The sequence below is a fragment of the Pleurodeles waltl genome, chromosome 11 (assembly GCF_031143425.1).
Source record: "Pleurodeles waltl isolate 20211129_DDA chromosome 11, aPleWal1.hap1.20221129, whole genome shotgun sequence".
Classification (NCBI taxonomy): domain Eukaryota; kingdom Metazoa; phylum Chordata; class Amphibia; order Caudata; family Salamandridae; genus Pleurodeles; species Pleurodeles waltl.
This window is the reverse complement of record NC_090450.1, coordinates 782,980,369-783,007,228: the sequence shown is the minus strand read 5'-3', so window position 1 is coordinate 783,007,228 and position 26,860 is coordinate 782,980,369.

Here is a 26,860-nt window from a genome sequence, read left to right as displayed (position 1 = left end):
GAAAGCAAAAATAAATTTTAAATCCCAATGTGGCATCACAAAGGGCTTTAGAGGAAATGTCACCTTTACGAACACTTATGGGGCACTGATAAGCCCAAAAAGAGAGTGTGGACTACCTTGAATGACAGGTAGAACCTGTGGGCCTGCAGGATATGAATGTGAAAATAGGCATCCTGCAGGTCCAACACCACCATCCAGTCTCTGGGATCAAGGACAGAAAGAACCCATGCTTGTGTGAGCATCTTGAATTTGTCATTGCTCAGGAAGGCATTGAGAGGGCGAAGGTCCAAAATAGGTTGAAGGCTTCCGTCCTTCTTTGGCACAATGAAGTAGCAGAAATAACACCCAGTTCCCACTTCCCAGGCTAGTAACCTCTCTATGGCTCCTTTGGTAAAAAAAAAAAAAAGCCTGCACGTTCTGGCACAAAATTGACAAGTGATCCTGTGAGAGCTGCTCTGATGTAAGTGGTAAGTGCAGTGGCTGAAAAGGAATTGCAGGCACATCCCCGAAAAAGATGAAACTGACGCATTGGTCCTGAAAGGCCCAAGGAGCGTGCCATTGCACAGGACTACATAAAACACTCCAGTGCTGTCTACCTTTTCACCAAACAGGCAGGAACTATTAAAGGCATGTCATATTTATTAAGTCTATCTGGATGTCCCTGGAAAAGCCAGTGGATCTCATCTATTCATGGATCCTGAGCACAATTCTTGTCCTAGTTGCCCTTCCTAGACAGTCAGTGGTGTGTAGGTGGATTACAAACTTGGCTGTATTTTGACTACTCTGAATGGCTTGGACCACGGAAGCCTGCACGTCTTCTGGGACTTCTGGTAGGATCTCATCAACTATGGCCCAAATTGCATAGATTCAATGTCCAATGAAGCAGCTGGCGTTGACTGACCTCAAGACAAGGCAAGATTAGAAGAACTTTTTTTTTGCAAAATAATTCTATACATTTGGACATTGGACTTCCTGTCTGCAGGAGTAGACAGAAAGGTGTTAGGGTTGACTATGCTGGTGGACACCTGCACCACCAAATGCTGAGGAGCTGGATGCTGGCGTAAACAATCCAGAGCCACAACATGGTTTTGTCCAAGTGCCCAACAGCGTGTCAGTGAGAGTCTTGTTGAACGGCAAAAGAGGTTTGGTCGTTGCCTGGCCAGGCTGAAGGACCGTAGTGAGACATAATGTGGTGTTCAAGGACTTCACACAGCACTTCTATAAACAGTAGCACAATAAATACTTTCCTCTGTTGCTTGTGTTAGGGAGAACCAACTCAGCAATTGTCAGACATCCATAAAACTGGCACCTATATACCAATTGTCTTCATCATTGGGGGGCAAGCTCTTACCAATCCCCTTCATTGTCATCTCTTCCCAGAAGAGGGTATGAGGAAAGATGAGTGCTGCAGGTCTCTGCCAGCTGCCATGAAAAGAACTTGAATGACCTTGGTGTGATGCACTTTTTTTTCCAGCCCAGTGTGGTGGGACACCACAAGCCCCAGAGTGCATTTGGCCCAGGAGAAGCAGCTGAAACCATCAGGTATGCTCTTAAGCACCAACAGATTCCCGCGGGCACCAGACGCTACCTTGTTTCCAGCGCTGTTTGGTGGGGACAGCAAACCCCACAGTGCATTTGGCCCAGGAGGAGGAGTTTAATATCAGCTTAATATGGGAAAAAGAAAAACACCAGGCTTAAGGACCATGTTAGTTTTAATCGAGGAGGGCTATTAGTACCACCCTGGACTCCATTTTGGCCAAAGCTGTGGGGGTGGCTACTAAGGAGATAGATCTCACTGAATGCCGACTTTCTCTTGAACTGGGTGAACACCAGGTTATAGCTGGTCCATCTTCCAAGGTAGGTTGACCTCTGGGAGCCCCTGAATCCTGAGGAGGGATGCAGGTCTGATTTTGGCAGGCCTGGGCTAGGAGATGGTGGGTGCAGGAATGGATGGTGCAGAACCTTCACCAGTAAATAATGTTAGACCCCCAGCAAAAAGGAAAAGACAGCTTAAATGGACTATGAATGTCTCAAATTGTTGCAATGTTGATTTCCTTGTTGAAGGGACTCATGATCGCTGGGGTATTATGGCTAATGATAATTGTTAGAAATTGGGTTTCTGGTTGGCTAGAGTATGCACCTCAGCCAGGCAGAACCTACCCACTCTAGTCAGGGCTAGGGAGTTATACGTCCAAGATAACCCCTGCTCACCCCATTGGTAGCTTGGCACGAGCAGTCAGGCCTATCCCAGAGGCAATGTGTAAAGCGTTTGCACAACACACACAACACACATGATGCAAAATGTACACCACAAAGTTAACACAACACTGAGCTATGTAAAAATAATCTGTATTGTGCAAACATAATTAGACCAACATTACACGTGAATAATACCCTGCTACCTTAGCAGTTGTCAGAATGTTACACAAGTTACTAATACCCTGTAGGGATATGCAGTTGTCACATTAGAACACATAAGTACTCAGGATTCTGCAACATAAGCAGTAGTCAGGAATTACAATAAGAGGTATATGCACTTGTCATGAATAATTCCTAAGTACCCCTAAAAAGGAACAGTAGAGAACATATGGCAAGACATATAAATACATATCAGCTATACATGCCCACAAAAAGGAACATTAGCACATATATGTAGGAACAGTAAACAGGTAGGAAATCTAAAACATCCACAAGTCTATACTGGGCTCCTAGAGCCTAGATTTCCCTAAAAAGTACCCTTTTCCAGTTGAAGAGGCACTTCCAGTGCCTAAAGATGAGCACTGGGGCCCCCAGCGCTCCTGTGCGCAAAACTGGGGCCACGCGGTGTCTGTGGGGGAAAGAGGGGCAGTCTGCACCCTCTCCTCGTGAACGGGCCCCGCCGGGGGCCTCCGTTCTGGGTGGGGGCCTGCCTCCTCCCACCCTGTCCATGGGGTGGGGGCCGGGCGCGGCCCAACAAACAATTCTGGGGCAAAGGCGGGAAGGGACCTCCGTCGAGGTCTCCCTTCCTGATTTCAGCTAAGAAGAACAAAGATGCCCAAAAACAGGAGCGTCCCGCTCCTTGCGCAGCGACCGGGGAAGGGGGGCACTCCCCGCCCCTTCCCCGAGTCCTGCCTCAACGGTGAAAGGAAGCTCGGACCCCTCCGGGGCCCGAGGGAAACACTCGCCCGCACCCGATGTGGTGCGCGAGTGAGGGAAGCTGCTCCCGAGCCGCCGGGAGGCTTCCTGTAGAACTGAAGGTGGCTGGTGCCCCGGGTGCGCTCCCAGAAGTGGGAGGTGCCTCGGGGGCGCCGAGAGGAGCATGCTTGCTCCGGTTCCTTTGTTGGTGTGCCCCGGGGGCACTAAGATGAGCGCGGACCTTGCGCTAAGGAAACTTCCAAAAGCCCGGCTGTGGCGGTGATTTTTGGGCTCCAAATAAAGCGCTTTACACAGCGCTAAGACCAAATCTGCAGCCTGGGCTGCAGTGGTGATTTGGGCTCCAAATAAAGCGCTTCTCAAAGCGCTAAAGCAAGATCTGCAGTTTAAAGAGAGCGCTCTTTCCAAGCGCTTAGGCAAGGTTGTAGAGTTTGTTTGCAGGGGTCAGGGGCCACAGCAACCTGCCCCTGGGAGCAAGCAAGAAAAGAAAATGCACAGGGCTGGTGGGCCCAGCTACAGGCCAGCACAAGGGGTGCAGGTGGTGGCAGTTCCTCCTAGTGATCAGGCAGGTCACAGGTCAGCACAACAGCAGCAGTCCAAGGTGGTTTCCTGGTGAGTCCATTCATCAGCGTTCTGTGTCCAGTTTCCAGTTCCAAGAATGTTCAAATTGTGGGGAAAATTCCCCTGTACTTATACTAGGGTTACAGTGTGTTTTACAATGGTAGGGGGAGGAGGTTCCAGCCAGTTACAACTGGTTCTGGGAGTGCCCCCTCTCTCCTTTCAGCACAGGCTCCAAACATCAGTGGGTGTTAACGACCCTATTGTGTGAGGCCAGGGCGTAGTCTTTCCAAATGCAGGTGTGCCCCGCTTCTCCCTTCTCAGCCCCGGAAGGCTTTACAATATGTAGATGCACCTCTGTGTCACCTCCACCCTCCCTGTGTTTAGGCTGTCTGAGAAGTATGCACAAAGCCCCAACTGTCAGTCTGCCCACACGTGGATTGGAGACAAGCTGCAAAACCCCAAAGTCATAAGCACAGAGAAATGCGCACTTTCTAGAAGTGGCATTTCTGTGATAGTAATAAAAAATACACCTACACCAGTAAGCAGCATTTCTCACCACTATCACAACCATACCAAACATGCCTACGCTACCCCTCATAAATCAGACAATACCCCTTACACATAAGGCAGGGCATTTCCAAAGCAACCCTATGAGGAGGCAGCACTCACAGTAGTGAGACACCAAGTTAGGCTGTCATTACCAGGACAGGCCACGCAACATGGCACATGTACTGCCTTCTACATACATGGCACCCTGCCCAAAGGACTAGCTAGGGGGTACCTAAGGAGTGACTTACATGTAGTAAAAGGGGAGTTCTGGGCCTGGCAAGTAAATTTAGATGCCAGGTCCCTGTGGCAGGAAACTGCGCACACAGGCTCTGCGCTAGCAGGCCTTAGATAGGTTTGACACGCTACTTTAGTGGGTGGCTCAAGCAGCGCTGCAGGCCCACTAGTAGCATTTAATTTACAGGCCCTGGGTATAGGGATACCACTTTACAAGGGACTTATGGGTAAATTAAATATGCCAATCAGGTATAAACCAATCATACCAATTTTGTAAAGGAGAGCACATGCACTTTAGCACTGCTTAGCAGTGAAAAAGTGCTCAGAGTCAAAACGTCAGCCAACAAAGGCTAAGAAAAATAAGGAGGAAACAAGCAAAAAGTCTGGGGAATGACCCTGTAAAAGGGCCAGGTCCAACAATAATATTACTTTCATTTCAGCCCACTTTGTGGCTAGTGTGAAGCTAGTGTGGCGCCTCTGATGAGTAAGTTAAAAACCCCGGAGGCAGCTGTTTTTGACCTCACTAGAGTATATAAGGCAGTAGTTCCCAACCTTTTCACATCTGTGGACCCCCGCTTTATCATTACTGGAACCCGGGGACCCCCAGTGAATCATTATTGGAATCCGGGGAACCCCCCACTGAGTCATTACTGAAAGCTGGGGGCCTAATCTGTTAATATAATTAAATTTTCTAAGGAGTCACAGACCCCCTGAGGAGGCTTCGTGGACCCCTTGGGGTCCCCAGACCACAGGTTGGGAACCACTGATATAAAGCAAAAGACAGACTACAGACTTCTGTGATGCCTGCGAGTGAGAGTAACAGCATTACCAAAGGGTGCTCCCCTGGCCGACATCCGGGCGGGGATGAGGGAGACCTTAACTCCAGGTTCTGACAGTGTTGTGTTTTTGGGATCTCAGGAGGGTGCCTGTAAGGAGAAAATGAAACCACACGTAGGGAACACAATTCAGAGAAAACATCAAGGTGGTTCACGAGTGTGGTTTGAGAACGGCGGGGGGTGGTACTAGTACTGGTCTACATTTAGGTTAAACCAGACTGTTGCCCAAAGGTAGCGGTACTGATGAATGTTCCACCCCAGACCATTCAGTTGAGGAGACCACTACCCAATTAAACAATAAAGTATGTATTCTGATTTCCATCCCTCTGTATACGGGGATATTTTATTTGTAAGACAGATTGGTTGAATTGGCCCCTCCACCAAACAGTGGAAGGGGAATTGTATTGTTATGAACTGTTGCTACCCTAGGCTAGCTTGTCAACTGATTTTCTCTAGTACCTGCCCCAGCCAGATTATCAGAGACATTACATTGGTGCTATTGAGTGTTTTCCTTACAGGCACAAATCGGGGTTTGACCAGCACCATATCAACTCAAATGGCAGTGGGGTGAAAAGTCCCCCCCCTATCAGGCTAGGTAACAGGTCTGCAGCGCTTTTGGGGCTAGAGGACACTGACTGAAAGTACACTTTGAATTTTGATCTAGTAATGATGCAGGAAATCTGGCTAACAAGGAATATTACATGGGAGGGGTATGAATGTTTCTCTGTGCCCACTAAGGCAGTGCCTACGTATAGAGCCAGGGGGTGGGGTCTTTTGACCATGGATCATTTCTCCAAGGTATATGAAGTGGCCCACGTGGCATGCAAGCATGAAGGGATTCTAACAATATGATTTATTTTATCTAATAGATTGACCATATTGTTTTTTTAATTACTATGACCCTGTATGTGAGTTTGGCTGCCAGACTGATGTTTTATTTTCTGTACTGTTAGCCATAAGGGTCAGGTCAGACAGCATAGCTAGTACATTTTATGCAATAGTAGGTAAAGATTTTAATGCCAAATTGCTGACCAATACCACCTGACAAGATCAATTTGCAGTAGGGGATATGTTTTTGTACACCGGGGTGGTTGATCATAGAAGGTTGAAACTTCTGGAGGCCACTCTAAATTTTGATTTGTGTAACATCATGGAAAAGGTTGGGGATTTATTTAGGCAGGCACTCGCTTTTGTGGGACTGGGTCAGGGAAACCATTATTGATTATGGGCCCTATTTAGATCTTGACAGACGAATTACTCTGTCACAAACGTGATGGTTATTCCATAGGCCATATTACAATTTCCATAGGATATAATGGAATCGTAATATGGCGGAGGGAGTATCTGTCACATTTGTGACAGATTATCCCCGTCCGCCATAGTTAGATATGAACAAGAGGGGGAATGCACTGAATCTTTTAGTTTGCTTAGGGGAGTTAACATGGTTCTGTTTTAGCTCCCATTTTTTTTCTCCTGTACATCAGTGGGTTGGGTCCTATCTTGGCCTCACAAGGGAAGGATCTCCCGAAGGTGAATGATTAATATATGCTGGCTCTGCTATATGCGGATGACGCAGTGCTTCTCTCCAGGACATCAGACGGACTGAGGTGCCTTATTGATGCTTTTGTAAGGAATATGGATGATCTGGGTACTGAAGTTAATATCTTCAAGACTCATTATATGGTGTGTGGGAAGCTCCAAGGGAAAACAAAAGCTCATTACAATCAAGGGGAAAACTATCAGTCGAGTAAATTAGTTCTTCTATTTCGGGGTTACCTATGTCTCTCGGGGTAGTTGGCTACCCTGTCTGGCAAAGGGTTGCTGCAGCTTCAACACTTCCATGGGGGCTGTTTTTGGATTGGCCCCACTTTTACCTTCATGAGGAATTTGGCTTGGGCTTTGTGGAGGACTGAATCAAGCTTGCCCCTCTCCTCCTTTAGGTCACGGTATGGGGGAACGAGCACACTGTATTCAATAGGGAGATTATCTTGGACTGCTTGGCATGTGATAGGGGACATGTTATGTTATTACATTTCTATTGTGCATGGCTACCCTAAGGCCTTCCAGTGCTTGCAGCAGCAATCACCCACAACTAGGCATATAAAGCAGATATTAGAACAGCCAGGTTTTTAATAGCTGACGAAATGACAGTTCGTGGATAGTTTGCCGTGAGAAAATAGAAGGGAGTTCCACAGCTTGGCGCCTAGCTAAGCCATGGATCTTCCGCCCTATTTAACTTTTTATATTGGCGGTACTGTTGCCAATAATGCGGATGATGACCTGAGAGGTCTAGGAGGCTTATAGAAAGTAGCTAATGTGCGCAACTGCTGAGGGCCTTTTGCGTAAAGGGCTTTGTGGGTATAACATAAGGTCTTGAACTTTATTTGTTGTTCAAAGGGGAGCCAATGTTGAGCAGAGAGGGCAGGTTTGGCCGACTGCAGTCTAGGCACATTATAGAGAAGGCGAGCCGCCGTGTTCTGAATCACCTGTAGTTTTTTTTAACTTAATTAGGAGATCCTAAGAACAGGGAATTTCCATAATCTAAGTGTGAGGAAATTAATGCCTGCACAATGAGCCTGTTGGCGATCAAAGGAAGAACTTTAAAGACTTTCCTTAGAAGTCTGAAAATCCCAAAACAGATAGAAGGTATTTTCTCTGCCTGATGCTTCATAGTAAGCCATGGGTCTAACCAGACACTGAGGCTCTTAATATAACTCTTAGGAGGTGGAAGATCTACTGATTGGTCCAGGATAGATGTAACTTGGGGTAAAAGAGAGTAGTGTCCCATAATCATGACTTCTGTTTTGTCTCCATTCAGTTTAAGCTTGCACTCTGCCATCCAGTTGGAGACTGCCTGCAAGCATGGGACAAGATGTGAGCCGACGTCATCATGTGAGGTGGAGACTGTGACCACCAGCTGGATGTCATCTGCATACGAGACCAGCGAGAGGCCAAAGGACTGCACTACCTTTGCCAATGGTACCATGTATTTATTAAATAGGGTAGGGCTAAGAGATGAGCCCTGCAGTACTCCCCAGTGGCTGTTAAAACTACCCGAGTAGCAGGACCCGTCGAGTACCTGAAATGATCTTGCTTCTAGAAAATCCGTGAGCCACTTGAGGGCCTTTCCAGTAATTCCAATTTTCCTCAATCTAAGGAGTAGAACACTGATCTACAGTATCGAAAGCCGCACTAAGGTCAAGGAACACGATTGCCGAGGCCTTTCCTTGGTCCTGTCGTTTCCTGACCTCTTCTGCCACCCCTACCAGGGCTGATTCTGAACTGTGAGAGGGTCTGAAACCCATCTGAGAGAGATGGAGAATCAGGTTGTCCTCCAGGTATGACGAGAGGTGGGTGTTGACATGTTTTTCCAGGATTTTGACAATAGTTGGCAGCATTGAAATTGGTCTATAGTTATTCAGCACTGAAGGATCCAAATTTGGTTTCTTAAGCAGTGGCTTTATAATTGCGTTCTTCCACTGTGGGTGAGGGAACCACAAGTCAATGACAGATTCAGAAGGTCGGTCAAGATAGGAACTACTTTTGCTGCCCCTTGAACTAAAATAGATGGAGGCGAGGGGTCTAGAGGGGATCCAGATTTAATTGTACTCAATAATTTTTAAGTTGCTTCTATGGCTAGAGGAGGGATCCTTGCTAAACACACGGTGTTTGGGACACCCAATTGACTTTCCTCCTGGAAACTATCTGATTGTATGGGGAAGGCTGAGTAAATATATGATACTTTTTTTTTTTTAAAAGAAAGAGCCTAACTCGTTGCTGTGTTTAACAGAGGCTTCAAGGTCTTCAGTTTGAGCATGAGGGCATACAATTTCTTTTAAAATTCAGAAGATTTCTTTGGGAGAGTTGGCTGTTTGTACTAGCTTTGTTGCATAATAGTCCCTTTGTGCCAGTTTAATTTCTCCATGATACCTTCTAATGGCTGCCCTATATTCTATTTTAATTAGGGTATCATAGGATTTTCTCCATTTCCTTTCTAGACATCTGCAGTCTCTTTTTAATATTTGCGGATGAGTAGAAAACCATGGGGCCCTTTTTTATGGTTGCCGACTTGTCTTGGTGTACATGGGAGCATGACATCAAGGCTGTTAACAATCCATTTGTTGAAAGCCTCTGAAGAATCAGCTATATTGCCATTGAAATTTGATTTAGTTTTACCTAAGATGCCAGTCCAATCATTGACATTTAACATTTGCCACTGTCTATGTGATAGAGGTATAGTTTGCAAGGTCTTGACAAATTGTTTTAGAGGTAAGCTTCAAAGAAATTACATGTGATCTGTCCAAGACAATGGAACAGGTGGAAGTGCGGTTAGATTGAGTGTATTACTGAAAACCGGGTCAATAGTGTGTCCTTTAGTATGGGTGGGCCTTTGAACAGTTGGGTGAGCTTTAATGCTCTACAATCGTCTACCAGGCTTCTAGCCGTGGTGATATTTGCAGTTTCTGCATGAATGTTAAAGTCACCAAGAATCAATTAAATCTGCGACTCTCTCAGGAAGAGCTTCCAGAAACTGTTGTGCTGGGCCAGGTGGGCGATATATTAAAACTCCAGAGAAGGTATACTGAGGGTTAAGATAGATGGAAAAAAAGTAAGCTCTCTCAGTCTGGGAGATGAAAGGGGCTGGTGGAGACCCTGACTGTATCCCTGATGACAATGGCAATTCCCCCTCCTTTCCCAGAGGGTCGATCCAAATCCTGTGGTTAAGGTATATTAGAAGCACTGCAGAGAGATTAGGGAGACCAGAACTGTTCTTGTGTCTACACTCCTTGAGTAAAGAGAAGTTGACCTGGTTAAGAAGTTTTTGAGACTCATCTGTTGCAAGGGAGACAAAGGAATTGGAGAAAGCCTGTATACGTTATGTTTAAGACATACCAGGGCATCAAACCCTAACTCACGCAAGTCAGTAATGTCTGGAAAGTATTGCTTTTTTCTAGGTTTCAGCTTGGTTCAGTCAGATGCAACCTCTGTTTCCCTTAGACCAATTTGATGCTAAGCCCATAATTATCTGCCCTTGGGATGATACATCACCTTATGCATCTTAACCTCTTTTTTACCTTTTATGAGCCTTTTAGACTGGGCTTTTTAGTACATAATTTAAGAGTCAAGGGTTTTTGACAATGTAGTCCTACATTTTATTATATTTGTATGTTACATAACCCTGAGGTGTGTCTTTATGTGGGGAGCTATTTGAAATATGCATTAGGCTGGCGTAACTCTACGAGTTTTTAAATTGTATTGTTCAATCTTTCATCTTATTATGATGTTTTATGGTCTGTATCATTGTTGAACATGGCCCCTCATAGGGGATTTCCCTTAAACCTTTTGTTTTTTCCTCCCAGTTATTTTGCTGATTCTCTTTGCTTGGCCTTAGGACTCTGGGCATTTTCCCTTTGTAGTGCAGTGGGAAAGTGCGCACACCCTTCCCACCCATGCCAGGAAGAGGCACTTACGTGATTGGTTGAGGTGCTGTACCCAGGAGTGCCCTGTTAAAAAGGTACACCACATACCCGGTGCAGGTTCGACCGTGGTCACGAGTCAGATGCTGCACTGAGTGTGCCATCCACCAGAGTAGCCCGACCAACAAGTATTGCAGACCTGATAGTGCGGATCTGTGCAGGCTCAGATGCACCTGGCCTCAGGATGCCATCTTGGTCAACCCTGAGTAGGCCTTCTGCTACCCCTAGAGAACCCCTCAGAGGGCAGAGCAGGTAGTAGACAGAAGGCAGGGCAGGTACACAAGGGTGTCCCATGCCCTGGTAGGGGAGAACCCTCACGTGGGTTTCCCTACCTAGGAGGTCAGTTCTTCCCTGAGGTTTTAATGATCCTCTTGGAGTGGCCTTAGGGCCCTAGATGCTTTCCTACTGTAAGTACAGTATGAAAGTGTGAGCGCCCTACCTACATATGTTAGGAAGTGGTGCCTACCAGTATGTGCACACTTGCACATTGGTGTTCTCAAGTATATACACTAAGCCTGGCCCAGCTTTCCAGGATGTGCACATTGGTGTTTTCGTGTATATACCGAACCTGGCATAGCTTATCAGTATGTGCACATTCGCACAATGGTGGTTTCATACATACTGAGCCTGGCACAGCTTGCGTAGATTTGCACAATTAGGTTTATATATATATATATATATATATATATATATATATATACTGAGCCTGGCACAGCTTGCCAGCATGTGCACCTTTGCACATTGGTGTTTTCATATATATTCACTGAGCCTGTCACAGCAGGCCTGGATGGGTGCGCTTGCACCTTTGTAGTGTTCTTAAACTTTGTGTCCAGCCTACCTCTGCAGGCTTGTGCGTGCACCAGGGCACATGAGCCCAGGGAGTGACGAATACCCATTTGTGTTTTTACTACCAGTGAGAGCTGCTTTGCCCATAGGTTAATATGGAAGAAAGTTTACAATTAATCCGAGCTGCAAGAGTGGGTTGCAGAGGAGCAGCCTCATAATAATTAATATCATTGGATTCACAATGACAGCCCTTTTCTAACCCCTTTCCAATGGTAAAGGGGACTTTGTCAGTAATGCCTTGGAAAGGCCACTTCTAGAAAGTGGGCATTTCTATGTTCTCATACTCATTTTGTGTGCCTTTTTAATTCTGCTTCATTCCTCTGGAAGCTGGAGGAAAACATATCTCTGCCACTGGAACAACAGACCTATGCCAGTTGAGGGCCCGGCTTGAAAGGGTGGAGGGAGAGGTTTTGACAATTGGCCTCAGAGCCAGATCTTGGCCCCACTAAAGATAAAGATCTGCATTCCACGGCCCCATGGCAGACAGGACTGAAATTTAGGGGAGACATCTGTGGTTCAAAGGGAAACCCTTTGAACCACCCCAACTTCAAAGGCACACTTCAGGATAACTAGGGGTACCACACTTCAGCAGCTCAGAGACACACTTGCAGTAACATGGGACAGAGACCCTGAACTGTGTGGTGCACACTGCAAGAGGAATCTGTTGTGCACAGGAATATTTACTGCCCTGGGAAGGGACCACGCACCCTTCTTGCATCGTCGTTGGCCTAGGCAGACTGCTTGCTGCAGTGTGGCACTCTGAAGTGTGCTCTCCAAGGGCTTATTTGCTTTCCCCCTGTTCTTTGGGAGGTCTTGGGGACATCAAATACCTTCTCCGAGTGACCTACACTCACTTGAAGTCAGCTGTGTCATCTGGAGAGCGGTGCCCTCATTCGAGTCTGCTGGATTCCAAAGGTTGCAGTAGTGTGAGCGTAGAACTAGGTATTGCACCTGAAGACCAGATTTGCCTAGTGCGGAGTCTTCAAAGTACTGTCAGCATTCAAGGAGTGTGTACCTTCATCATGGGACCACAACACACAAGCGTCTGGTTGATAGTGAGCAGATTCACTGGTTGTGGTACCTGGCCTGCTTTTGCCGATCGTGCAGCATTTCTCTTGTGCGACACCCAACTGCATGCTAATTGTGTGCAATGTCCATGTCATTGTTTGCAACCATCAGTGGTGGGGGCATACCCAGAGCAGTGCTGCATTCTACCTCATGCAGCACTGCTGTACTTGCATCTTTGTGTGTGTGTTCGGAATTGTCTGGTGGAACTGAAGTCATTGCGCACCAGACACTGTGCCTCATTTCAGGGAGGTGCTGCATCAATAACTTTTTGGGTGTGATCGGAATCATCTGGTGCGACTCAGGTCATCGCACACCAGACATTGTGCCCATACCAGAAGGGCACGGTAATTGGTAACTCTTCATGGGTGATCAGAATCATCTGATGAGACTCAAGTCATTATGCACCCGATGATGTGCTTTCTTTCCGGGCCTCGTCTCAGCCAACCAGAACGTGCTTCCTTCAACAATTATAGTGTGTTTTCTATGATGTTTTGTTCTTTTATGATGGTTTAGTAATAATCAAATAAAGATTAACTCACTGACTGCCTGACCTACTTGTTGTTCCAAATCCAAGTTCTCTTTCACCAAGGAAGAGAGTACTTCATAGAGTTCTCTGAGGACTGCCATGAAATCAAAGCTAGTGTCTACCTGACACCTAGTTGCCCCAAGGTACGGGGGCATCACCTGAAGTCTCACCTTGTTGAAAATTTGAACCTCTGACCTGAAGTGCCAAGATTCCAACCTTCCTGCTAAGAGACGGAAGGAGCATGCCAAACCTGCAGGAGATGTGACTGCTGAAAAACAACAGCAGCAGCTTGACCTCTGTTGGTATGTGGGTCCAACAGTAGGAAAAATGTGGAGAGCGAGCTGTGTATACTGAAGAGGGTGGGCACAATCTTCCTGTGCTAAGTGATTCCAATTGGGAATTGTGGACAACGGCCACTGCCACTTGTTAATGAAAGAATTGAGCCTGGGGAAATTCATGTTGCTGCTTCTGTGAACTGTGCCACTGCAGCTTCCCACTTTGCCTGAGACAGACTGTGCCACTTAAGCTACAAACTGTGCTGGAAATGGACTATACTTGCCACCAAGACACTGTGCTTGTGGCAGATGGTGCCAGCGGGATGAAGAACTGCTCCTGTGGTAACCTGCTGCTGCAGGTGGCTCTGCTGAGGCCGCCCTCATGTTGTAATGAGCATTGATCCTTGGCAGTCCATCTGCTACCCCTCACCCTAGGACCACCAGTAGGTCCACCGTCCACCAAGGACCTTTGCCACTGATTCAAACAACTGTCCTTCTGTGAGGACATCAATTGGTGCCATCTGATGTTGTCTGCTGCTGCTCTGTCCTGGAACGCAGGTCATATCTCCAGGCAGTACCTCTCCTCCCCTCTCAATACTGAGTTCTGAGTTTGAGCACCCACACACTACTTTTGTGGGAAGCCAAGCCTCTTTTTACCACTGTTACTACTGAGAGTTAAGTGCTAAAATGGTGGTACTTGTCTCAGTTTTGCAGGACCAAAGTAGAACAGAGCCCAGGATAGCAGAAGGAAATGAGCCCAACCCCATTGACTGAGGCCCAATAGACCCTGCTTGCCCCAAGGCCGCCTGCATGGTTTCTGATACTAGTGTTTTAGGGATTTGTTTATACTTATGATTCACAGGATTATTTTTTGGACAGCCCTCTTAGTTGCGTTGTTGAGAATACAATAGTTGAACTTAACACTTCAGTCAATCAGACTTGACTACCATGGGACTTAGTGGCCTGGTCGGAGCTCACAGATGTTCAGAACATGTCGGAACTTGCACTTTTGTGGTTATTTTGATGTAGAAGACTCCGGATCCATCAATAACAAAAGTCAATCGGACACAATGAATGCCCCCTTGAAGGGCAGCAATGTAGTCAAGGGGACATGGGTAAGGCTTGAGCTATGGAAAAAACAGCGATAGGTTCAGAAGTTCTATCCCATCACTAGCTCACATGACAGGAATTTGCTTTGTTTCAAGTGTGCACGTTTCATGAAGGGTATTTCAATTTGAAACCTGTGAGACTGTGTAGTGAAATCAAAGACGTTGTTGCCGTCCTATAGTTAAGAAATAACACTATGGTTATACCAATTAGGATCATAAAGCATCCCGTTACATTTTATTAAACTTTTTTTAAAACATGTAACTGCCATATTTAAGAACAAAATATATGCTTGACCTATGCAGCGGTTCTATTTCAGTGTATTTATTGTATAAGCTTTGGACAAGTTCCTACATCAGTTTAATTATACTTTAGATCTAAATATTATATAGTACCTGGTTTGGATTTAAATTCAGTTCACTGACCTAGTAAGCAAAAGTAGAGAATCTCCAAAGCATCATCAATTCAATACCAAATGGAATAAAAATATGAGACTCGGTGAGTCCATTCTTTTCATTCCCAAAGGACTTCAGTGAATATACACCACAAATGAATCACTTCCGTATGTGGGTAGTATACTTTTATTGAGGTCCAATACGTTTCGGTGCTTGGATCAGAAACAAATTCAGTCCCTTTCTGACTCTCAACAGAAATCACTTTCAGCCATTCACGCATCACTTTCTCTCAGTGTTAACTATGCATCTCAGTTTCAGTCAAGGAACATGCTCTGGAATGTTGCCGCACTATGGCTCCTGATGGTTCACATGATTACTAGTTAACAGAGGATCTACCACTTAATTTGCAGCTCTAAAACTGAGAAAATGAGTTTGGCTCACAGTACAGTTTTCTATTTATTTTGGGAGCCTGGACCATTCTGAGGACAAGCCAGAGAGAATTGTCCCGTATTGATTCAAAGTTAAGATCCACTGAAGTGGCCGCCTTTAAGAAGTCTTAGAAAAGGATATAGATCATAGCCTCAACTTCTCTGTCCTGCAGACACCAATCCAGACTTTTGGTTTTAGATGCTATAACTCAACTCATGTGGTGCTGTTACTTCCAACCGCAATTCCTGACTGTCACATTTTCCTTCCCTCAGCACCAGCCCCAACATTCCAGTGATGACATCACCTGATCCATCAACTTTGGCTGGCACTGGAACATTGTGGTAAACAGAACACGTAGATGCACATGTCCTACAGATGTATTCTCAAACAGTAGGCACAATAAGTGTGGCCTTGAAACGTGCTCAGGCTAAATGAAACGAGTGACACTGTTGAGTTCACTAACCTCACTCATGTTAAACATGCCCTCCTTGGGTCATCAACATCATGTGTACAAATAAAGATATTTAACGTGGAAAAGGGGTTTCTACAGCCACCTGGAAGAATACAACGAAGGGGTTTTGGCCACAGCCATCAAAACCACTGCCATAGAGACCTTATCAGCTTCTGTGCAGAAGAAACGTCTCAGAAAACCACGACTGGTATAGGGTGTTGATGAAATAGCGGGGACGACCAGGCCTGGGAGAAGGAAAGGGGAAAGGGGCGGGAATGGGACTAAACAAGGCAGGTCCAGTAATGCTGGAGAACCCTTTCAAGAATTGAACCGATTGACTGCACAACACTTGGGAGAAACGATCACATTACAAACCTCATTGGAGTTGAGTGCAGACAGCGGCAGTCGCTGTCTGCTCCTCTGCTGTGCTGTAATGAGACAATTACGCCAGGCGAGAGAAGCCTGTGAGGCAGTGTGCACTGTGCTTACAACTAGAAGTCTATCTGCAGCGAAGAATGGCGCTTGATTCATTTGTCAGAAAAAGCACAGCGAGGATCCCCGGCCCAAGTGACAGCACTGGGCCTGCGGCTAGAAGCCAACGAGGGGAGATAACAACACCTCCAGGCACGCGATGTGCTGTGAACATTATACATTTGGAGCGCTCTCTGACATAGCTGGGGGGGTCCTCTTCACCGGAGGGAAACAGGATTCTTGGGACGGCAATGAGTGGCTGTTGTTAGACGTCACTCATGGCAAAGTAAACATGACAATCCATCACGGGTTTACAAAAGTCACTGAGAAGGAGACTTACTGGTCTCTTCTTAAGGACGTGGCTGCGGAATTCATGTGTCTTTGATATTCGAAGCGTTTGTTTGAGCTAAACCTGACAACTTTCTGCCCAACCACAAGGAGAAGACATGAGCAAATGTCACTAAATAGTCTATTGTACCTAGAGTTTGTAGCAACATTCTGCTCACATCTGCGAAAAAGACAATCTACCAAAACCAACAGTGTTCCCTGAGCCACACCAGTGATCTCCAGCATCACAGGGTGACCAGATTATACACCTCTCCTTACCCTTCCAGTTGGCGTGATGCACTTAATTACCTGCGAGGTAATGGTAACATAAGTGTTTACTTCCAGAGCAGGATTACAGTACTGTAACTCGAAAGACTTTACATTGTAAGTAATTTCTTTCTTAATGTATGTAAGTGCCAACGTTAATTGTATGCGTGTGTGTGTGTACACACAAACACACACGTGTTTGTCTGTATACAGACACCTGTATATTGTTAAGCTTGTTATATTAATAGTATTATATAAATTGCATTTAAGTCATTAAGGACAAATAATTCAATTTACATTTGTATTTCAACTAATAAACGATAAGTAAGGAATACAAAAATAATAAATAACACATAGGTTTTTAAAATTGTTTTATTTATAGGAATAGTAAAGAATTTTCAGAGTTCAGGGAGTATTGGGGCTTTGGGATAGGAAAGTTTATATTATTACATTTCTTATATAATTTAGTTTAAAATATTAAAATAGCATTAACATTCTAAATAAGTAGTTTACATTTTTTTTTAATTTAGCATTTCAATGTACATACACATATATACTTATACAATACTTAAAACTTCACCTGCTTAGTAAAATACTCCTGACGTAAACTGCTACAATGTAAGCGTACTGCGGATGTAATGACCACGATGTATTGACTGAGATCTAATGACGTACAATGTAACAACTGATATTTTACAGTTTTGTACACAGTCCTCCACTTACCCAGTGCAAGTGCATCCACTGCTCACCATCCTAGAGTAGTGCTAAAGAAATGCTAACAATAACACAAGCACATAAGAGAGGTCGGGTGGCTGAAATCCCACAGACTTTCAACAAAAACGTAATCTCACAAAATGCTCCCTTGAAAAAGAAATCCTACTTTAGCTTTGCACTGGAGATGCTGCTCTTCCAGATACACCTCACCCCAGTGTAGTACCCGCCTACTACATTCCTCCCAAACAATTTCCTCTTTCCTGGCACCACAAAACTGTCTAATCTCAGAGACTACCATCTGAGTCAGTGCTACACTTTAGCAACGTGGTTGTAAAATGATAAAAACAGCCATTAAATTCTGACAACTGCAAAATGTTGAAGTGTTTCACAATCTCACTCTGTAAAACAAGATAAACCCACCCATTTAAAAAAAGCATGGGGAAATCCAGTCGATCATGCCTTTAAGGGCACACTCTACTGGGTTTGCCAGTGCTTGATAACTTTGGCATGCCAACATATGAGTGAAAATCATGCACACACACTGTCGGCAATGTTTTAGGATGACTGCTGATGCACACACATGTATAATAATAGATGGCACTCCTGTATTGTCACACACGTGTGCATATGCGTCATGACAAGCTGCAGCTATTTTTATTTAGCATCCTACTATGGATGTTCATGTTAGAATGGTAGATTAAAATGTTGAAAAAAAAGTCTGACCAAAGCTAAATAAAAGTGGATTTGCCGTTGACAGGCCCTTATTCAAAATGTTCCACGTTCAGCTGGATGGGAAGGAAAATAGGGTGCAGGGCGGTGAACATCGGGTTAAGAGCGTTATGGCATGGCATAGAGTGGCATAAAGTTGAGAGGAGTGTCAGAGGAGAGTGGAGCACTGTAGGTTGTTGTGGAGGGAGTAGAGTGGCAGGGTGGAAGGGTATAAAGTCGAATACAGCTGAGTGACAGAGTAGTGTAGAGTTTCAGAGTGGAGTAGAGTGCCGTGGAGTGGCATGAAGTTGTGTAGAGCAGAGTGGTGTGGTGCAGAGGGGTGTTTTGTAGAGCGAAGTAGAGTGTTGTAGACAAGAGTGGCAGAGAGCAGAGGATATTGTTGTAGAGTGGGGTGGCATAGAGTGGAGTAGTGTCGGAGAGTGCAATGGCAGAGTGCAGTGGGTGTGTTGTAGAGTCTAAAGTGTAGTGGGGTAGAGTGTAGTGGCATAGAGTGATGCAGAGTTGAGTGGTGTAGAGTAGAGTGCATCAATATAGAATGCATTGGGGGGTGTAGCTAACTGCCCAAGATGGCAGTCGTCTAATCGTGGAGCTCCTGGTCCAGGCCAGCCGATATCGAAACATCCGTGATCAAATGGGCCCATCTATCAAAGGAGGAGACAACAAACGCCCATAACTAATAAGGGGGCACCGAATGGAGCAAAAATAAGCTCCCGTCCATCATTGTGCTGGCGAGGGCAGACTGCGGAGTGAGGCCAGCCTGGTGGACAGGATGCGATGGCCTCAAGACAAGCAGTAATATTGCGGTGGGTTGGAGCGGGACGCGGGAGCCTGGTGGGGATGCGGTTGAGGTCGGCATCGACCAGGAAGAGCCCGGGCTGCGACACTGGGGGCCCCCGCTGCACTCCAATGCCCGCTACCCTCCCGACTCCCCTTTTTTTCTCTCTAAAAAAATGGTGCGTCTGGGGCGGAGGATGCTGGATGCCGCGGGTTGTGAAGATTGCAGCTAGTGGAGAAACGCCGCAGAGTGGCCCGATTCTACTGGCGGTGAGTGACGCTCACCGAAGGCCCTCAACTAAGAGACGGCCTCAGCCTATGAGATGTATATGAGGACCGAAACGAACAACGAATGAGGGGTGCGACGGTGTCTGCTTCTGGACCACAAACCTGAAACTGGAGCTTGCCGGTGAGTACGAGGGCCACCAACCTGAAGGGAGGATTGTGGGTGTCAGGGGCTGCATTGGGGGGGGGGGCGCCAGTGGACCAACTATTGGGACTGAAGTGCTAACCTCTCAGATCAGAAACACTGCGCGAGGACGTGACAATGGGCCGCAGAAGCGCAAACACTTGAATGGCGCAGGGACGCCGACCCCAGGGAATTATGTGCCGGCCACAGCAATAGACCCTCCAATGGACAAATTGGATGTTATAGTACAAGAAATTAGAGAATCACGGCTGGCAATAGAACAAAGACTAGGCTCTATCACGACGGAACTAGATATCCTGAAAGATGACCCAAAAAAACTAACGGACAGAATAAAACAAACGGAAAAAGATGTCGCTTCTCTCCTCCCTGCCCACAAAGAAAGTGAGAACGCAATTCAACATTTAAAAAAACAGGTGGAAGCCCTACAAGAGAGAGTCGAAGATGCAGAAGGAAGATCACGCCGTAATAACATCCATATAATTGGCCTCCCGGAGGGAAAAGAAGGGTGGGATGCCACACAATATGTAGAGACATGGCTGAAAACAATAGCAACGGATGGGCTGTTGACTCACTTCACGATAGAGAGAGCACACCGAGTCCCGGGTAAGGCCTCCATCGGGGGCGCCACTCCGACCCATGGTGGCCCAAGTGTTGAACTACAGGGATCGTGACGCCCTGCTGCAGGCAGCGAGAGAAGCGGACCCCATCATCATAGATAATGCTCTAATATCCCTATATCCAGACTACACGTTGGCAGTCCAGAGGCGTAGGGCCTCCTTCCAGACAGTAAAGAAACAATTGTGAACGGAGGGGCTATCATACGCCCTGCTGTTTCCGGCCCAATTACGTATCACACATATCTAAAAATCTCTTTTTTTTTTTTAAACAACTGAATTGGTGCATGACTGGCTGAACATGACCTTCCCGCACTCAAGCCACAAAGAACAAAGTGATACCCTACCACCGAAACAGGACTGCCGGCCCCGCAAAGACAGACAAACTCGACAACACCCAACATGAAGGAATACTGGACCAACATTGTTGCAAGTGTTGGAGAGTTAGAGAGCAGCAATACAGACAGCATAGTACATACAAAGAGAAGGATCTCCTCCTCCCAGCATTGCTTCCTCCGTGGACAGCACTATAGTATCCAACTCACAAGGAAGTATAGCATTATTCCCTTACATTACCCCACAGACAGCGCACAAGCTCTCACTAAAAGACTGTATAAAAAGTGGTCTCCTGTTTGGTTATTCCCAAGAGCTAAAGAAAGGGCTCCACGGAACACTAATGGTCACCCACCCAGACCAGAAAGTAACTCGGAGCAGACAGACCAGGCTATGAAAACATCACCTCATTATGAGAGCAAATCCGTGGCTGATAAAGGGAGAAAGAACCTGCTGCGAAAATAGAGCGCCGATGTGTATAGTTAAAGGGTGGTCCCCTCTGCTGGTAGATGAGACCCCACCTCCTGTGAAGACCATAACTCCTATACTAAGTGGTGGGCCCGGACGGACGATCTCTGTGATTCCTATACTGTATGAGAGAAACTGGCAATCACAGAAGAGACGCACATAGCCTATATCTTGCAAAAACCCCATAGTGTCGGCCTGTTTGTTTACATAATAATGGTTATAAACTGGTTACGTTCCTATTATGTAATGGTTTGGGGGAGACAGTTTTGGCTCTGCCTAGTATTTAGCACAGTTGGGGGAAATGTTTATTATATCAATGTTATGACATCAGCACATGTATTACAAAAAAATTGTATAGAGTACGGCAGGACAGTATGGATTGGGAAGGGGAATAACACACTAATGATATATCATGTTGTCAGCACGTAATTACAATATTATAACTTGGAATGTGCGTGGAATGGGATCTATTCATAAAAGGCACAGAATTTTGGGCCAATTAAATCGCCGTAAAGCACATATAGTATACCTACAGGAAACGCACCTCACCACCCATGAGGTGGGGAGACTCCGCAAAAAATTGAGGGGGCAGCTGTTCCACACCTCGTACTCTGCGTTCGCTCGTGGGGCGGCTATATGGATACAATCTGGTGTCCCTTTCGAAGTAATAGACACAAAAGTGGATAAAGATGGCAGGTACACTTTGGTCAGTGGTAACTTAGATGGGAAGCCCGTGGGACTGGGAAGTCATTATGCCCCAAACAGTGGACAGGGTGCTTTCCTAGAACACCTATCTAGTGTCCTATCACAATGGGCGCACCTGCCCTGGATCCTGGGAGGGGACTATAATGCAGTATTAGATACATCCCTCGACCACTCTACCCCCCGTTGTTGGGCACAAATGTGCAGAAACAGGCAGAGGTGCTACGAAAATGGTTACAAAACGGGGCTCTCACCGACATATGGCAGGCAAGAAATGAGGGGATGAGGGAATACTCCTTCTACTCACACCCACACAAAGTGCACGTGCGACTCAATCATATCTTATGCACAAATACACTACAGACCCAGATGGCCCATGCCACCTACTTAGGGAAAAAACTATCAGATCATAATCCACTAGAATCGACAGTGAATTGGGGAAGGGCGTCTACACGATACCTACGTGGCGATTACAACCACTGCTCCTTGAAGATGCAGTGCTGAAAGAGGAACTAGCTCAAGTAATAACAAACTTCTTCACCGACAACAGAGGAACCGCATCCTCTCCATTGGTAGAATGGGAGTCATTCAAGGTGATAATAAGAGGGGCGATGATGGGAGCAACGACAGGCGCACGAGCGGTTATACTAAAGGAGTTAAAATATGTAGAAGACAAATTAGGGCCCCTAGAAAAGGAGGCAGTGCTTCAGGCCCCCCAGGCCCAGATGTTGCAAGATGCCAGGGCCAAACACGCAGAACTCCTTGAAAGACTATGAAAGGTGGATTACACGAAGTATAAGGAACGAACGCACAGTGAAGGGGATAAGGTGGGCACGCTTTTAGCACGCCTTATAAAAGACGAGCAGTCTCCCACTCCTATATTGCACATCTTTACTCCGCAACTTACTAGTATAAACACACAGGTGGAGATTAACACTGCATTTCAAGACTACTACACAACCCTGTATTCTGCCCCACCAGCACTCGATCAGGTACATCTCAGTTCCTTCCTATCTGACATTACCCTACCGACACTCAGAGACACTTCCAAGCAAGCCCTAGGAGCACAGATAACACAAGAGGAGATTCGAGAGGCCATTAAGGACATGGCTCGTAATAAATCACCCGGATAGGATGGTCTCCTAACCGAATTTTATTCCTTATATAGCACAAAACTGGCTACTCAATTGGAAAAATTATACCAAGCCTCGATGGCTGCTGGTCACCTCCCTGATACGACAAAGCAGGCAATAGTGACTTCGCTACTAAAACCTGGCAAACTTGCAACAGATATGTCGTACTATAAGCCCCTATCATTACTGAATACAGAATATAAAATACTAGCTAAAATGTTAGCACAGAGACTCCTCCCCTTCATGGGCACCTTGATCAACACAGATCAATGTGGATTTATACAGACTCGTAACACCTCCCTAAATATACGCCGCCTATATCACATTATAGATCATACGGGAGAGAGATATCCCCAAGCGGGTTGTCTTTCCCTGGATCTTCGCCAGGCATTTGATACCTTAAACTGGGATTTTATGTTCGAAGTACTAAAGCGATTTGGGCTCCCGAATGACTATATATGCTGGGTGCGACTGTTATATGCTGATCCCACAGCAAGAGCACACACTGGACAGAACATTTCAGACTCCTATCACATTTATAGAGGTACTAGACAGGGAAGCCCACTGTCCTCCCTGCTGTTTGTCTGTGGTGGAACCCCTGGCACACCAACTCTGACGAGACGCTGAGTTGTGGGGTATTGAAATAGGCAATACAGTGCACTCGATATCTCTATATGCCAACAACATTATACTATACATGAAAGATCTAGGAAAAAACCTAAAGTCTTCTGCACAGATATTCTACGATTTCACACCACTGTCAGGACTAGAGATCAACTACAATAAATCTATAGCATTCTTATTCTGTAAAATGGACATGGGTGACACAATTACCTTTGGTGAAAGGCCACTGCAGGTAGCCGTGGATACTTTCCGATACCTAGGAATCCCAATATATAGAACCCCTTTGGATCTGTTAGAGGGCAACCTACAGAGAGTGATGGATTCGCTCAAATCACAGGTTCAGTTCTGGATAACACTGCCGCTGTCCATTGCGGGCCGACTAGCATTGGCAAAAATGGTAATGCTGCCCAGTATCTTGTACTACTTTATGAACCTGCCGGTGAGGGTGCCTAATGCCTACTTTAAAACACTCCATTCTATGTTGGTGGACCTCATCTGGGGGAAGGGGAGACGTCGGATTAGCTTAGTAAAATTACAGATGTCAGCAGACCAGGGAGGCATGGGTGCGTCAGATTTTGAAGCCTACTGTATGGCAAGTCAACTTCAATGGCTTGCGTACTGGTTGGCTGGAGGAAATTTACATGAGATAGAGTTCACCCAATGAATGTTAGATAGGGGCTGCCTGCATTCACTGATCTGTCCTGGATCCCGCCCCCCCAGAGAGGCTACCACTTTTGTTACGAGTGGCCCTGCATTACTGGAGGCTTGCTTTCAGATACACCACCGACACAGTTCCCCATGCCTCAAATATTCTACTGTTGGGGCTACCTGTGAATGTTGGAATACTGACTCAAAGTAGGATACAATGGGTGGACACAGGAGGGAGTTGAGACTATTGGTATGTTATTCAAGGTCCGTCAATTACTCACACATATGGATTTCATTCATGAACACAACTTGCCTACCTCATTATTTCTGTTATAGGCAAACATAGTACACTATATCAAAGACCACTGGGCTCCTGATGGTATAGAACCCCCACCGCACGATTTTATTCATACAATGCACATCATAGGGCATGGGAGACACCTAATCAAATGGCTTTATAGAGGGCTCAGAACACATTTACAAAAGCCCCCAACACCCCTAAGAAGCAAATGGGGGGCAGACATGGGCAGGGAACTCTCAGATAAAGAGTGGTATTCCATTCCGGTGTACCCAAAACAAGTATCGCGGAATACGAGGTTCAAGTTCATACAATATTCCATATTACACAGAGCGTGTCTTACACCACATAGGCTCCACATACTATTCCAGACGCTCTCGCCGGCATGTCCAAGATGCAGGCCGGATGATGCAGAGCTGCTTCATATGCTTTGGAGCTGCCCTAGTATCGCTCAATACTGGCATAATGTGGGTACCATATTAGAGAGGGTGACGAGGAGATGTGACTGGCAGACGGCAGAGGCGTGCCTGCTCAGTCTATTCCCACACACTAAAAAAGGGAGGGTGTCGTCAAGGTTTGCAGACTTGGCCCTACTGTTACTAAAACACCTTTTAACTAGGCGCTGAAAGGCTACAATAGCACCCTCTATAATACAGTGGAGTGCAAAGGTGGTGGAGTGGGGCACAGCAGAGAGTACCGCCCTCAGACGGGAGGAGAGCAGTACGCTAAGAAGACATCCTATGGCATTAGACTGGGATGCGTTGCGAGAAACTTTTAAAATAGCATGCGAAGATCAAAAGGGAGATTGACAGAAGAAATAAAGATCACTCACAACATACCACTGAGATTATTGAAGTCCATCTGTAGGAACTGAAAATTGGGGACTCCAGCAATGGGCTATGGGGTTATTCTCTCCGGGTCACAAATACGCTGCAAGATCTCTTACAAACTAGAACTATGGTGTGATCATGTGTTATGCAACGAATTGTTAAGGTGAGACACATCACTGCTGTGACTATCATATGAGAATCTGATGTAAAGTTTAAAGGAGAGTGGGGGAGGGGAATGTTATTAAGAACGCATGACCAATTGTCGTAGTTATATATGCCATGAGCATGCTAAATAATTATACACCGGGCTGGAACGAGCCTCACAGATGCATTTTGACTTAAGGTTGGATGTTAAAGCTATAGAGTTCAGTGGCAGAGATAACAGTGGTGTAGGGTACATTAATGTAGACTGCAGTGGCAGAGTGGCCTACAGCACATTACGGCAGAGTGTTGTAGAGTGTAGTGGTGTAAAGTTGTGCAGATTAGATTAGCGTAGAGTAGAATTGTTTGGTGTGTTTTTTAAATGCATTTTAATTCTGGTCTAATCTTCGGATTGGGGGGGGAGCCTGAATTTTGAATTTCCTTAATACTGTATTTCACTGGAAAGGGGCATTGGTTTGCATAAGCCACTTTAAAGTATCCTCTTCCTGTCTAGAGTGCCCATCTTTTTTCGGTTAGTGCTCTAGTCTTCCTATTGGGCCTCCCAGTATTTAATTGGGAGGATGACTGTGAATTGACTCTCTGCCTGGAGTTATTTAAGGGACCACTCTTGTGTAATGAGTGCAGAGAAAGTTTTGGGATGCCTCTTAAGGCTGCCGATAGTACTCCTTTTTCAGCCAGAATAAATATGTTTTCTGGGGGTCTTATCAATTCTCGCTCACTTAGCAAACCCAGATGGATTGTCATTTTATCACGGAATCATGACTAAATTAATTTTGTAACCCTGACATTGCGCGAGCACTCCCCTCTGACTGTACAATCATAAGGAAAGATAGGCCTAACCGACGAGGTGGAGGTCTCGTAATCATACTCCTCATACTCCGGAGTGTGTTTAAATGCCAGACCTTTGAGTTGGAGACCTTAGAAGGAGCAGACAGTCTTGGATTCTGCATTTGGAGGTGGTCTGGTTTATCACCCTCCTGGGCATTGTGCTAGTTTTTAACATCTCTTGGGGAGGCTATCGCTCCGCTCTACCTACGCTATGCCAGTTTCACAATGCTTGGAGATTTTAACCTCCATCTGGAATCCAAAATGAATATGGAGGCGTCTAATTTTGTTAACTCTTTAGGTTTATTTGGCCTATGGCAATTGATAACCACACCCACTCATAATGCAGGGCATACCTTAGATGGTGTTTTCACTTTCTAATCCCATTTAAGTTAGGAGTCTAAACTACAAATTGTATTACCAAGCCCCATCCCAAGGTAGCCTGTCAATGGACCAAACATTTTGCTAACCACAACCTGACAGTTGAGTTCTCGATAAATACCCCATGTCTTATAGGAGATGTAACTGCAAAGGAACTCACGTTTAACACTTGGGTCTCCGAAGCTATTAACAAACGTGCCCCTTTAGTTCTTACAAAACAAAAGTCCAGATCTAGGCCATCAGC